We start from the raw sequence: 12,552 nt of genomic DNA, 5'->3' as shown, positions 1-12,552 counted from the left end.
CTCATTGAGAGCTTTAAGGGAATAGCAAATGAAAAAATTTGCATAAACTAGATGGTTCTTGTAACAAAGTCTCAAGGGGGTTTACCTAAAAATATGTAAGTATACCACGTGAGTTCAACACATCATTAACTCATTGAGAGCTTTAAGGGAATAGCAAATGAAAAACTTTGCATAAACTAGATGGTTCTTGTAATAAAGTCTCAGGGGGTTCACCTAAAAATATGTAAGTATACCACATGAGTTCAAATGAAGGGGTTTTTTAATTCAACAATTTAAGGTAAATTTATAGAAATACATTTATAGAAGGGTTTTTATAAATCGATTTTGAAAAAAAACCTATTACAAGTCCATATGAAAAAGGGGTCATTTTATTTGCATGTTTTGATTTTATTTTCCATTTTATCAACTTATATAATTTTCAATTCACAAAATAACTCTAGCATAAAATATGATTTTGAGAGTCTAGTCTCCTATTGCAAACCAAGGAAGAGATATGTGTTTTTCCAAGAAGAACCCTGTAATTTGATAATCAAATAATATTTCATTGATATTTTACATGATGGGGTACATATTTGATTTTGAAGATAGGTTTTACAATGTTAGAATTTGTATCTATGTATGTAGATGACATCATGGTCCCCTTACATATGTGGAAAAATGACTTCATTGGCCCTTGCATATAGGGAAAAACATCAATAATATTCATCATCTGTATGCAGCACAATACCTAGACAAATAGAGAGGTCTGATGTGTATAATTGGTTTCCTATTGAGGGGGCACTCTTGATGTCACATATCTATTTTGTAGTTACCCCCATGTAGGGGGCACTCTTTCTTTTGCATATGTATTTTGTGAATTCATTGATATATATAGGTCAATGGTATTATAATGCCATTTGAAGAAGTTTAATACAATTGCTTGAGTGGATAAATTATAATTAAATATTAAGTGTATACTGAATTACTTTAGTAGGCATTGAAAAAAGTCCCTTTCATTTAGTCATTTATGTACTTATAGAGACTAAACACACCTCTCTAGGTCTTGTGATATGGTCAACCTGCTACCATGAAGAAGTTTTTTACTTGTATTAGTAAAATTTATGTACTTATAGAGACTAAACACACCTCTCTAGGTCTTGTGATATGGTCAACCTGCTACCATGAAGAAGTTTTTTACTTGTATTAGTAGCATTGCCCATCCAAAAAGTATATAGAATCTCAAGACATTGCCCACGAGGCATACTAATTTCAAGGATTGCGATGAGCTCACCATGTAAATAAAAAAATTATGCCTCTACTACATTCTTCTTTCTACATGTATTTGTATATTACAAGAAAAGTAAGATTATTACAATGAAATTATGATGATGGTAGTTTCTTGACCTCTTGTAAGTGCATATGTTTTCCTTGGGATAAAAATAACATAATTGCCCTTTGGTGCCAAGAGAGATGTAAGAACTTTTTATGATTCAATTTTATAGAGATGGATCATGCATAAAGGTTTCTAGAATTATAATTCCTTAATTCATAAAGGTTTTATACTGCTAGTTCCTAAATAATGAGAAAGAATGATACTTGTCACTTTTCTAATCCTTGAGTATCAAATTACTAAAAAATTTAATGTAATAAAAAGGAGAAAGGAAACAAAGATAGACTATAGTTGTATGATTTTTAAAAGAAGTATACAAGCGTAAAAATAATGATGATGCTACATGGTACATATTTATTTTTACTGTTGGGGGAAAAAAGTTGAGGTGCATGGGAAAAAGTAACGGAAGGAGTTTTCCATAACGAATCCTTAAGTAGCATCCCCTATGTTAGTGAAAATTTTCCTTTTAGTATTACAAATGCAGTTGCCATTTTCATGATGTTGATGAGTGATGGATGTACATTGTGTGTACCTGATTTACTAATTATTTGAGAGATAACTTTTTGTGCATATCAATATTAAATGAGTTTAAATGAATCCTAATAAAGTTTTACTATGTTCTCTTCACCTATATTTAAGGACATGATAACATTTATATCTACTTTGATTTGTTTGGAAAAAAATAAGAAAGCCATAATAGCCACACTACCTAAGACCACCATGTGTGGTTGTGTTAATAGAATTATTCAATCTTTTTTTCATGAACTTTTACCCTTATAGTAATAATTAAATTTTATGAACACCTTGATTAATGATCTCGCATTGGATAAGTTGCATGAGTATGGATCTTGGTGCATGTAGAGAGACTTACAAGGAAACGGTTGCTTAATAGTGACCATCATTCCTATGCCTCAAACAAGAAAAGAAATATGGTGAAGATTTATGAAAACATAGTGGACTTGTACCTACTAGGTGTGATGGTTTGCTTCACAATACTAGGTTACTAGTGGAGCGATTTGGGAAAAGTGTAGATTGAGTAGTGGAGCAATTTTGGGAAGATAATTGTACAGCATCACTATTAATTTAAGAAGGATTTGAAGAAGAGCACATCAAAGGGTTTTTTTGTTGAGCATGGTTCATATTGTCTAGAGGGTAGTAATCACCCTACATTTTATGCGCAACTTAGGGTGTTTTCATTCAGCATGGTTGTTGGGTATTTCAGCTTTAGTATGGAGTATAGTTAAGTATCCTTAGTTGTAAGAACACACTAGGTGCGAACACCCTCTTATTTAGTGTCAAAAGATAAGGCCTTGATGCCTTTAAAAGCATGTTCTTGGGTCCTTCACATTCGTGTATTATGAGTACCATTCAAGTTATGCAATATCTTTCTCATACTTGAGCTTTGCTACTCTCCTCGGGAGGTGCACCACTAAGAAACCCTATGTATCACGTGCGTTTAAGGAGTATTTAAAAAACCCCTTACTTGCTTGTGAATTTTTCATAAATAAAATGACCGCTTTTTTTAATGGACTTACGGTTTTTTTTTTCAAAATCGATTAAAAAAACCCCTTCCATAAATGTATTTCTATAAATTTACCTTGAGATTTTGAATTAAAAAACCACTTCATTTAAACTCACGTGCTATACTTACATATTTTTAAGTGAACCCCTCCAAGCTTCTCTCTCATCTACAGAGTGCATAATAATGATGATATTTCATCCTCCATAACTCCATGTGTGATATTCTATGATATGCAATATAGTATGAGAGCTTGGGTTTCCATCGTCATTATCATCCTCTATGTTTTGAGCATGTGAAGGTTGCCATTGCCATCATCAGCCTTGCATTACTAAAGCTGCTGAGATTTTATCTTCAAGTCGTTCTTCTCGCAGATCCCCTGGTATTACCTCTTCCGAGGTGGCCTGTTGCTCCATGACTAGCAGCATGCAATGCTTATATCTCTACATTTTCTTTCTCTATGAGCTACATCGCCCCTAGAGCCTGTCGTCATCGTGCTCACTCGCCCTAGAGTCATCTTGCTCAGTCACCCCGGAGCCAGGACGCTGCCAGCTTCGCCCACCCAACTAGGTAGCTCTAGTGCACAGACGTCCACCCATCCTGCTGCTTAGCCTCCTCCACCTACCTGTAGCGGGCTTCGACACATTGATCTGATCCACCTGGTCTTGTTCTCGTCGCTATCTGGGCTGAGCGGCCTAGGTACTACCAAGTTTGAGGTGCTACTTTGCCTGAAATGAGATGCATTTTTCAGCCTCTCTTGCCTGCGTTTTTAACCCCCCTTACATGTGTTTTCTGGGTGCTACTCCCCTAGCTCCTCCTCACCTCATCTTCCACACATGCTACCTTCTATGTGAGGGAGATCGATATATATTCGAACACACACACACATACCCATGTCGCATAGCCTTGATGGCATCGAACCGAGCTCCTCTCGTTGGAACCCAACCATTCTACCAGCTCAACTACATGCTCGCGGCACTCACACGGGCTACCTTCTCTACAAGGGTGCCTTCAACAACGCTTTGCCACATGTGTTAGTCTTTTCTTTAACGGTGCCTCCTTAGCAACTCTCTAGTGCTGATCTTCCCTTGTGCCTATATAAGCACATCATTTTTTCCTCGCACTTTAAGCTTAATTGTCTCGGTCATGCTGCACCACCATCTTCTATTAAATAGCACATGTCTAGAAAGCTATACATTTATCATATTCTTATCTTTTTGAGATTAAGCATCATGGATGACGTTATCCATTCACTTAGGTCATCTACCTTGGTAACATCGTGAAAAAAGGTTTTCAACCATCTGTACTACAATAAGCATCATCACAAAACATTTACTCCTTGCAAGTACACATTCCACACTTGACACTCAATGTCAAAATTGTGCGCCTTGCAAGATTCACACTGAAGGTTGAGTCTATAGTTGCTATCACGGCCTAGGAGGACTCATAGCTAGATGCTGAACTTGGTGTTTTGATAGACAGGGTAGAGAGGACATTGTTCCTCTTTACTTCACTACACATTTCACACTTGATAGTCAAGTGTCAAAATCTTAGAAACAATGCCCAAAAAGGATCTTCATTAGCATTGAGGGGGAATATTTCTCAATTTTTAGTTTTTATTTATGTTGAGTCAGGTTCTCTACGAGGTAGTAGTCCCCCAAAATCTGAGCTATATATTTTGTTCTTATAGATTTTGTAACACCTTATTTACTATAAAAGAATCCTCTCCATTATTCCCTTTTTACCCCTGCTATAAAGGCTAAGGGAGGTATTTTGGTATGCCGATGTAGGCTATCTTTGTCTCCTAAGAAAGATTTGATCTCTGCGTTTTTCATAAAGACCATGCTTGTTAAGCCTCTGAGCCATGATTCTTGATCCTCCAAGTCTTTTGAGCCATGCTCAATGGCTTCTAAGCCATGCTTACTAGGCTTTGCGTTTGAAGTGAGGACCATGTCGTGTGTCATTGCTTATGTTAGCCTCTGATCCATGCCTGTTAGCCTTCGATTTTGAGGTGGGGAGACAAGGTCTTGTGTCTTTGCTTATGTTGGAGAGTACGAGACTATTAAAGGTTATGCATGCAACTCCACCATCACTTGGAAGGGGGGTTTATTGGAGCTAGTTTGCAGTTTGATATAGTGTCCTTACTGGTGTGAACACCCTCTTATTTTGGGTCAAAAGATAAGGCCCTGATGCCTATAAAACCATGTACTTGGTTCCTTCATTCATATATTATGAGTACCATTCAAGTTGTGCAATATCTATGTCATACTTGAGCTCTATTAATTCTCTCTCTCTTCTACACACTCCACCATGATCATGATATTTCATCCTCAATAGCTCTATGTGTGATATCCTATGATATTCAATAGAGGGTAATCAATCTAAGTTGTATGCAAATATTATGTTGGCTCATCCACACTTAGGCAATTGGGGAAAGGTATTTTGAGAAGTGATAAAAACATGGTTAGTATGATGCTTGCCAAAGTGAGACACATTTTATTGTTATTCCAAAATATTATATGATGTGCTCTCTATATATAATGTGTTCTCTATGTAGATTCCAAATGTGTTGTGTTCTTTATATATATATAGTTATGTATATATTTACACATATACATACATGTGTGCACACCTCAAGGGGTGTTCTTTTAGGAAGACCTACATGTAACATGCGTTCCAAGGGTATTAAAAAATACCTTTTGTGAATTTTGACTTAATAAAATGACCCCTTTTTCTTTATGAACTTACAATTTTTTTTAAAAATGCTATTTAAACCCCCCTTAAGTAAGTAGATTTCTGTAAGTTTTTATCAAAATATTGGTTAAAGGAACTCCTCCTAATGATTACATGTAGTGGACTTATATATTTTTAAGTGAACCCCCCGGAGGTGCGCGCGCACAAACACACACTATCGCATCAAACTATGGGTGATAGAATCCATAACACTAGTGATGGATAAATGGAGGTGTCGTGGATTCAATATAGGGATGTCCTAGAACCTATAATATTGGCCATAGGGTATAGAGCTATGTAAGGTTGCAATCTCACATCCAATGCCATATTATTTATGTAGTCTATACAGATTTACCATCTCCTCCTTATCTTCTAGCCTCCACCAATTGCAACCTCTCCTCATCTAGCCTCCATTAGCTTAGATGTAGCTATGCATTTGATTGTGGTGACTTTGTATGTGAACATAAACACAAATATAAACAATTCTTCAAGTTTATGGGGAACATATAAATTATAAGGACTTTAAACAAATAAGGACCTCGCTAATCGTAGATCTTGAATTTGTTTTGCTACAATCCTGGATCTCAAAATTGTTTGGATAACATGGTATATAGTCCAATAGACAAAAAATATAACAATGGAGATCTATAAACCTAGTGCGTAAATCCTGTGGATAAAAATTTGGGGCTGTCACCTAAGTATGGACCAGATAGCATAGTGGGATGAGTTTTCCCTTCATCCTACCCCTACCAACACCAAAGCCATGTATATTTGTGTAATCTACCATATTTTCTAGAACTCTGTAAACATCTCTTGTGCAATGTACAAGGGGATTTTAGTCATCCTCGTATCAGCAGTAACTTAGTGCTTTCCCTGGGTGAGGACGCCTAGATATTGTTAAGTGTTCAAGGTGGAGGAATATTACACTGTATTACCTAGAAACCTAGATATTATTTTGTATTTGCTCTGGGTGAGCACACCTAGATATTGTTAAGTGTTCAGGGTGGAGGAATATTACGTTGTCTTGCCAGAGCTATCTCTAAATAAGTTTAGGATACAATTTCTAATATGTCGTCTGGATATACATCTCTATAAGAAAGACCTTGAGATATCTAAGCAAGTTAATGTGTATATATCTAATCCTTTATAGTAGTTGCTAGAGTTCAGAACCTGTGGGATATACTATTCCGAATATCTAGTAATGGAAAAGCATATGTGTAGACATTGGGATACGCGAGCAAGTTAATGTGTGGATATATAATCCTTTGTAGATGCCTAGGGTTCTAAACATAAACTTTAAGTATCCCACTATATGAAGCATGGATGAATATAATAACTCCCCCTTGTGCAGGTCAAATAGACTTGATGAGATCATTAAGGGATAAACTTGTCTCCGTAGGTACAACTATAACTTGATTTAGATTAGAAATATATTTTAGACTACTTCTATAGTCAAATCACATACATTGCACCATGATATGAGGTATCGATGTGGCCTTTATATAGGATAATATTTTTCATATTAGCTAATTTTTATGTATATATCTAAAGTTCTCAAATATATCTAACACAAGGTCTTAGTATATAATTTAATTATCCAAACCTACTTAATATATGATAACATGATGAATATAAGTTCTCACATATACATCCAACTAAGGTCTTCATTACAAGAAGGCTTTTCTAAGGTGTTACATTGGAATATGTGAAATAGCATGTGGGCACAGAAAGGGGCATTAATGTTTTATACACTTACCAAAAGATGTATTTTAGGTACATAATGTTTTGTAGAAAACTAGGTATGAATTCTATAGTAACTATCTCCAAAATTATGGAAGGGATTCCTCAAATTCATCTTGAATGCATGTGATATTTAGACTTTAAATTTTTGAAACCCTCAAGAAACTACCACGTCTAACCATTGTCTCATGTTAAAAAACTAAAGGCATACCTTCAAACTAAAGGTTTCAATAATTTGTAAGAGAGGTATCAATTTAATCACGGAGTAGAGTGTGTTCTTAATCAATAGAAATGCAGTCTTTAAGATCTCCTAGTTGCTTGCATGGGACTCTTGTAAATAGATGCTTTGTATAAGAAAAGAGTCTTGGTTTAGTTAAAGCTATCCTAAATTTTCCATATAAACGATGATAAGAATTATAAAGGTGAAGATAACATTTTTGTCCCTAGCACACATGTATCAAGGATTTACTAATCATGTACAAGAAAAAGTGCTTTTAGTATGGCTCAAGCTCAAGTTATTTCAGATTTATGATGACGGATAATAGGGTATATTGAAACGCATAAGTAGTAAAAATGTACCATGTCTTTGAGGCAACGTGGCGTATATGATGAAAAACATGTGGCCGAACTTTTGTTGGACGTGGCCAACTAACGTATCCTTGAACGAAGAAAAATGCATGTGGTGAAAACAAATTGTTGCGTTTGCAACAAGGTCGGAGCTGTCACCATGCGGAAAAAGAAAAAAAAGCATGTGGTGACAAACAAGTGACTGTAGAGGGCCGCCGTAGACTTCGCCATCCAGCCAAGGCTTTTCACTCGCTTTGTGCTCGCTGTCGCCTTGTAGGAAACCCACCTCGTGTGTTCCGTGTTGACATTTTCCTCGGTAAACGCTTTCTTTGTATGATGCTCATTGCTTGTTTCTTTTCTTTCTTTTTTTTCCCTTTTCTTTTTGATATATGTGCTCGTGTGCGTGTGTTTTTTCGTGGCGTAGAAGGTTTTATACCCAGCTGCAACACCTTCATGCATGGGATTTCAACACCTTACCCCTATGTGTCTCCATTGGCGCTCATTGCTTGTTTCTATTATCGATCCACCATCATCTTCTTGTACACGCTTGTTGATAGATTTTTATGATTTGTCACCAATGATAGATCCTAACTACTTATTTGCATAGACTCTAAGTTCGAACACAATTGAAGAAAACACCACATACCTTGCTAAGTGCATCACTTGATGATCCAAGACCCAAGTACTAGCAATGCATCTACACTAATGAAAGGAGTTGATGACTACAAGAAGGTAAAGGTGCTAAAATGGTAGGGGTTTTGGTTGTTGCCATTTTGGATACTTTTCGAAGGTACTAGCAATGCATCTACACTAATGAAACGAGTTGATGACTACAAGTTAAAGGTGCTAAAATGGCAGGGTTTTGGTTGTTGCCATTTTGGATACTTTTTGAAGGGCATCCAATTAGTTACCTTACCATTTTTCGGGCATGCACAAAAAAGGTGGCCATGTATTAATTGTGTTTTTTTTAATAAAAAAAGTGACCAATTTACGGCCATCTTTTACTTTTACTGAGTTGAAACAGGCAGCCAATATATGTAAAAATACAATGTATAAAAAACATTATTAGCCTCCCTATATCTTAATCATAATAAGATCCATATGTGTGTATATATGTTTTCTGAGTGTGTGTGCGAGTGTGTGTGTGTGTGTGTGTGTGTGTGTGTGGTGGGTTGGTGGGGGTGTGTGTGCATATACGTATGTATGTATAGAGAAGCTTGGATTTTTAAGTTTACTTTGCAAGCTACAAGTTTTCGGATAGCAAGAAAGCATACATCACCATGGAGTGAGAAGCTCTCAAAATGGTGCATATAGCATGCAAAAGTTCTTGTACTACTTGCTAGGGAGCTACTTTGTGGTTTATCTCGACCACCAAGCCTTATGACACATTATCAATAAGGTAGTCATTTAAGGTAGACTAATGATATGGATGATTTTTCTTCTGCAAGAATTTGATTTCAACATCATCCACAAGCCCGAAAAGACCCGGTTTGGTATGGATGATATTCTTTTTGCAAGAAATGGATTTCAAGATCATCCACAAGTCCAAAAAAAACATGTCTTGGTGTGGTGTTGACTATTCATGAAGATTGGTAAATGTTGATGAAGAATCTACAAAGATTGCTTGATGTAGATGGATCTAGAGTGGGAAGACATCATGGAATATCTCACCATCAGATTCATGCTTCGAGAGTAATTCACAACTAATTAAAGGAAAGAGTTAGTCTTGAAGGCTTGCATGTACAAAATCGTAGTTCGAGCACTATAGCATCTTAGAGCAGACATGATGATACCAAGGTATGTGCCACAAGAAAAGAGAAAATTTATGCTAAGAGAAGCACACTCGGGATACTACATGAGGACATCTCCTAGGTGTAGATGTCACAACAAGAAAAGCGCTACATGTAGGTCTTTGGTGGAACAAATTTTATGGAATAAACTCGAAAACTTATTCTCACCAAGAAAGTACAAGAAGAGTCTCATAACTAGGATAGGAAGCTCACTACTACACTATGGGCATATATGAAATATCATAAGGTAGAGTACAAGAAAGTATACGAAAATTGTTCTCACCAAGAAAGTACAAAAAAGTACAAGGGCCTCATAACTAGGATAGGAAGTTGACTACTACACTCTCACTACACTATGGACATATAGGATGTCTTACAAGGTAGAGTAATCGATAGAAAGTTATCGTACCATTAAAATTTCTTCTACCTTGTGTAGAGATTACATTTAAAATGAAAGAAAGGAGGCTACTCAAAGCAGGGAGTAGGCCAATGAAAGTAAGGGAGGGAGGAGAGACTCATTTACATGGCGTCAAAGACATGGGAGAAGGTCTACGTGGACGCTTGAAAGCTCCAAGATAGATATGAACCTTATCCCAATTCCTAACTTTGCCAATTTCCTTGGACTCTCTGGTTCCCCCTATCTTGAGATCGGCCTCTTCCACCTGTGTGCTTTTGCTCTACTACTATCCATAATTCTGATTTCTATAATGACTACCACCTTCGCCTCGATGAGACAACCTCTACCTCTACATAAATTTGAGTAAAAATCCTTTTGTGAAGTGCTCTTGCTTTGCGAAGAAAGAGTCTTCACATAGACTTTTCTTTGATGATTAACATAGACACCAAATCCCAAAAGTTATAAACATTCTCCCTTAGAGCATTAGAGGTCTTGAATGGCTTGTATTCTTTATCAAGGCCATTCAAATAGATTCTCACCAAGTCATCACCTTCCATTGAGACATTGATAGATCCAATGGATTTAGCAAAACTCTTGACCTTCAATGCATACTCATTGATAGTAAACACCTTCTTCTTCTTCATTGTATGCAGCTCCTATTTTAGCTACAACTTCCTTGCCTTTGTGTTTGTCTAGAACATCTTCACTAATTTTTTCCATGCGATTGCTGGAGTGTTGGCATGCTCCTATATATGCCCTCATCCTCCTTTATATTCCGTATCATAGTGTGTGAAAGCAAATACATAGAGTTCCTCGTAGCTTGGTTCTAATATTGGAATGAATTTTTCTCTGCTGGAGTAGCATTCTCTTCAAACAATTCAAGAGGCTCCTTATTGTCTCCTTTAACATAGTCCCAAAATTATTTTCCTATCAAGAAATTAATCATTCTAAACTTTCACGCATTACGAAAGTTTCTCTTGTCAAGATTCTCACAATAATTTGGTTGATGTTGCCAAACATCTTTTCTTGCAACCAAAAATCTACAAACATATAATTTTTGTATACAACTTGCAACAAAGTAGTATCTCTTGTGTAACTCCTGGAACGGTACTTTTGCATAGTCTTTATATGTCACAACACATGACCATAGAACATGCATATCTAGCCACAATTAGAAATACATGTGTAATCATTGTCTAGACACCCAAAATGCACTGTTGCACTGTAATAACTAGTGTTTGGATAGAAATAGTTCCGAACCAAAACTTCCCAAAAGTGCCCAAAAACACCTTGCAAAACAATGTGGCTAAACAGAGGGCAAAACATGTCCAAAATGAAGATATGGCCATAAAATTTCATTACAAGGTACTACACACCTTACAAGCATCTCCATGCCTACAAAAACAACTCCTTAATCAAAGATGTGTAGATCCCAAACCTACCCAAAGGGGTGTCATACTAAAACAAGAAGAGGAAGAGACAATCATGCTCTTACCCATGTACTACTTCCTTTGCCTTTGTAGCCTCCTTTACTTGCAACTCAACTCCTTATCCTAAATCAAGCTTTGATACGATGAAAAGATTGAGGGAGGAGAGCAAGAGCTTGAGCTCTTCCAAAGCACACACACGCACACACACTCTCACAAAAATGGATAACACAGACACATAAAGATGAAAGGCTGAAAATATTCTTCTCCTTGTTGATCTTAAAAGAGGTCCAAAAATGATAAGTGAAAACCAACATAAGTACTAGAGTACTAAGTATAAGCGATCCATAATGTGAACATGCTAAGTAGGTAAGCTAGCAAGATAGGAAGACTTTAAATATGTACAAGGAGTCCATATAATGTGAACACGCTAAGTAGGTGAGATATGCTATAACTCGGTTGGACTAGGTAAGTGTAATCCAACTATAGAATCATTAGAGAAAAGATCCTTCATGTCGGCTATCAAACACGCCAATGGTGTAAATGTGGAACGGTCACCCAGGCACATCACGAGTGTCAACTCGTGAGCTTAACATCTCAACATTAATGTGGGAAACACTAGTCCCTTTATATTCCTCAAAATGATAAATACGTCCTGGCAGAGATTTATCAACAAAAGAATGTAAGTACCTGAATGCACCTGTACAAAGTAACAATGGCCAATGTTAAGAATTCAGTTTAAAAAGAAAGGAAGATTAGGACTAGCAAGAAATAAGTAGATGATTTGGAAAGATTTCACATAGACTCAAGATTAAAAGATGAGGGAACAAAGGGTCAAATTCTGAATGAAGCCCATGATAGCCTGATAGCAGGACATCCAGGTTTCATCAAGACTTACTTATTTGTAAGTCATGATAGCCTGATAGCAGGACATCCAGGTTTAATCAAGACTTACTTATTTGTAAAGAAAAGCTTCTTTTGGCCTGGACTAAAAAAGGATGTATTTAATC

Source organism: Cibotium barometz, chromosome 33 (genome assembly GCF_041138505.1).
Source record: "Cibotium barometz isolate CiBa-2024 chromosome 33, ASM4113850v1, whole genome shotgun sequence".
Taxonomy (NCBI): Eukaryota; Viridiplantae; Streptophyta; class Polypodiopsida; order Cyatheales; family Cibotiaceae; genus Cibotium; species Cibotium barometz.
This window is presented reverse-complemented; position numbering follows the sequence as displayed.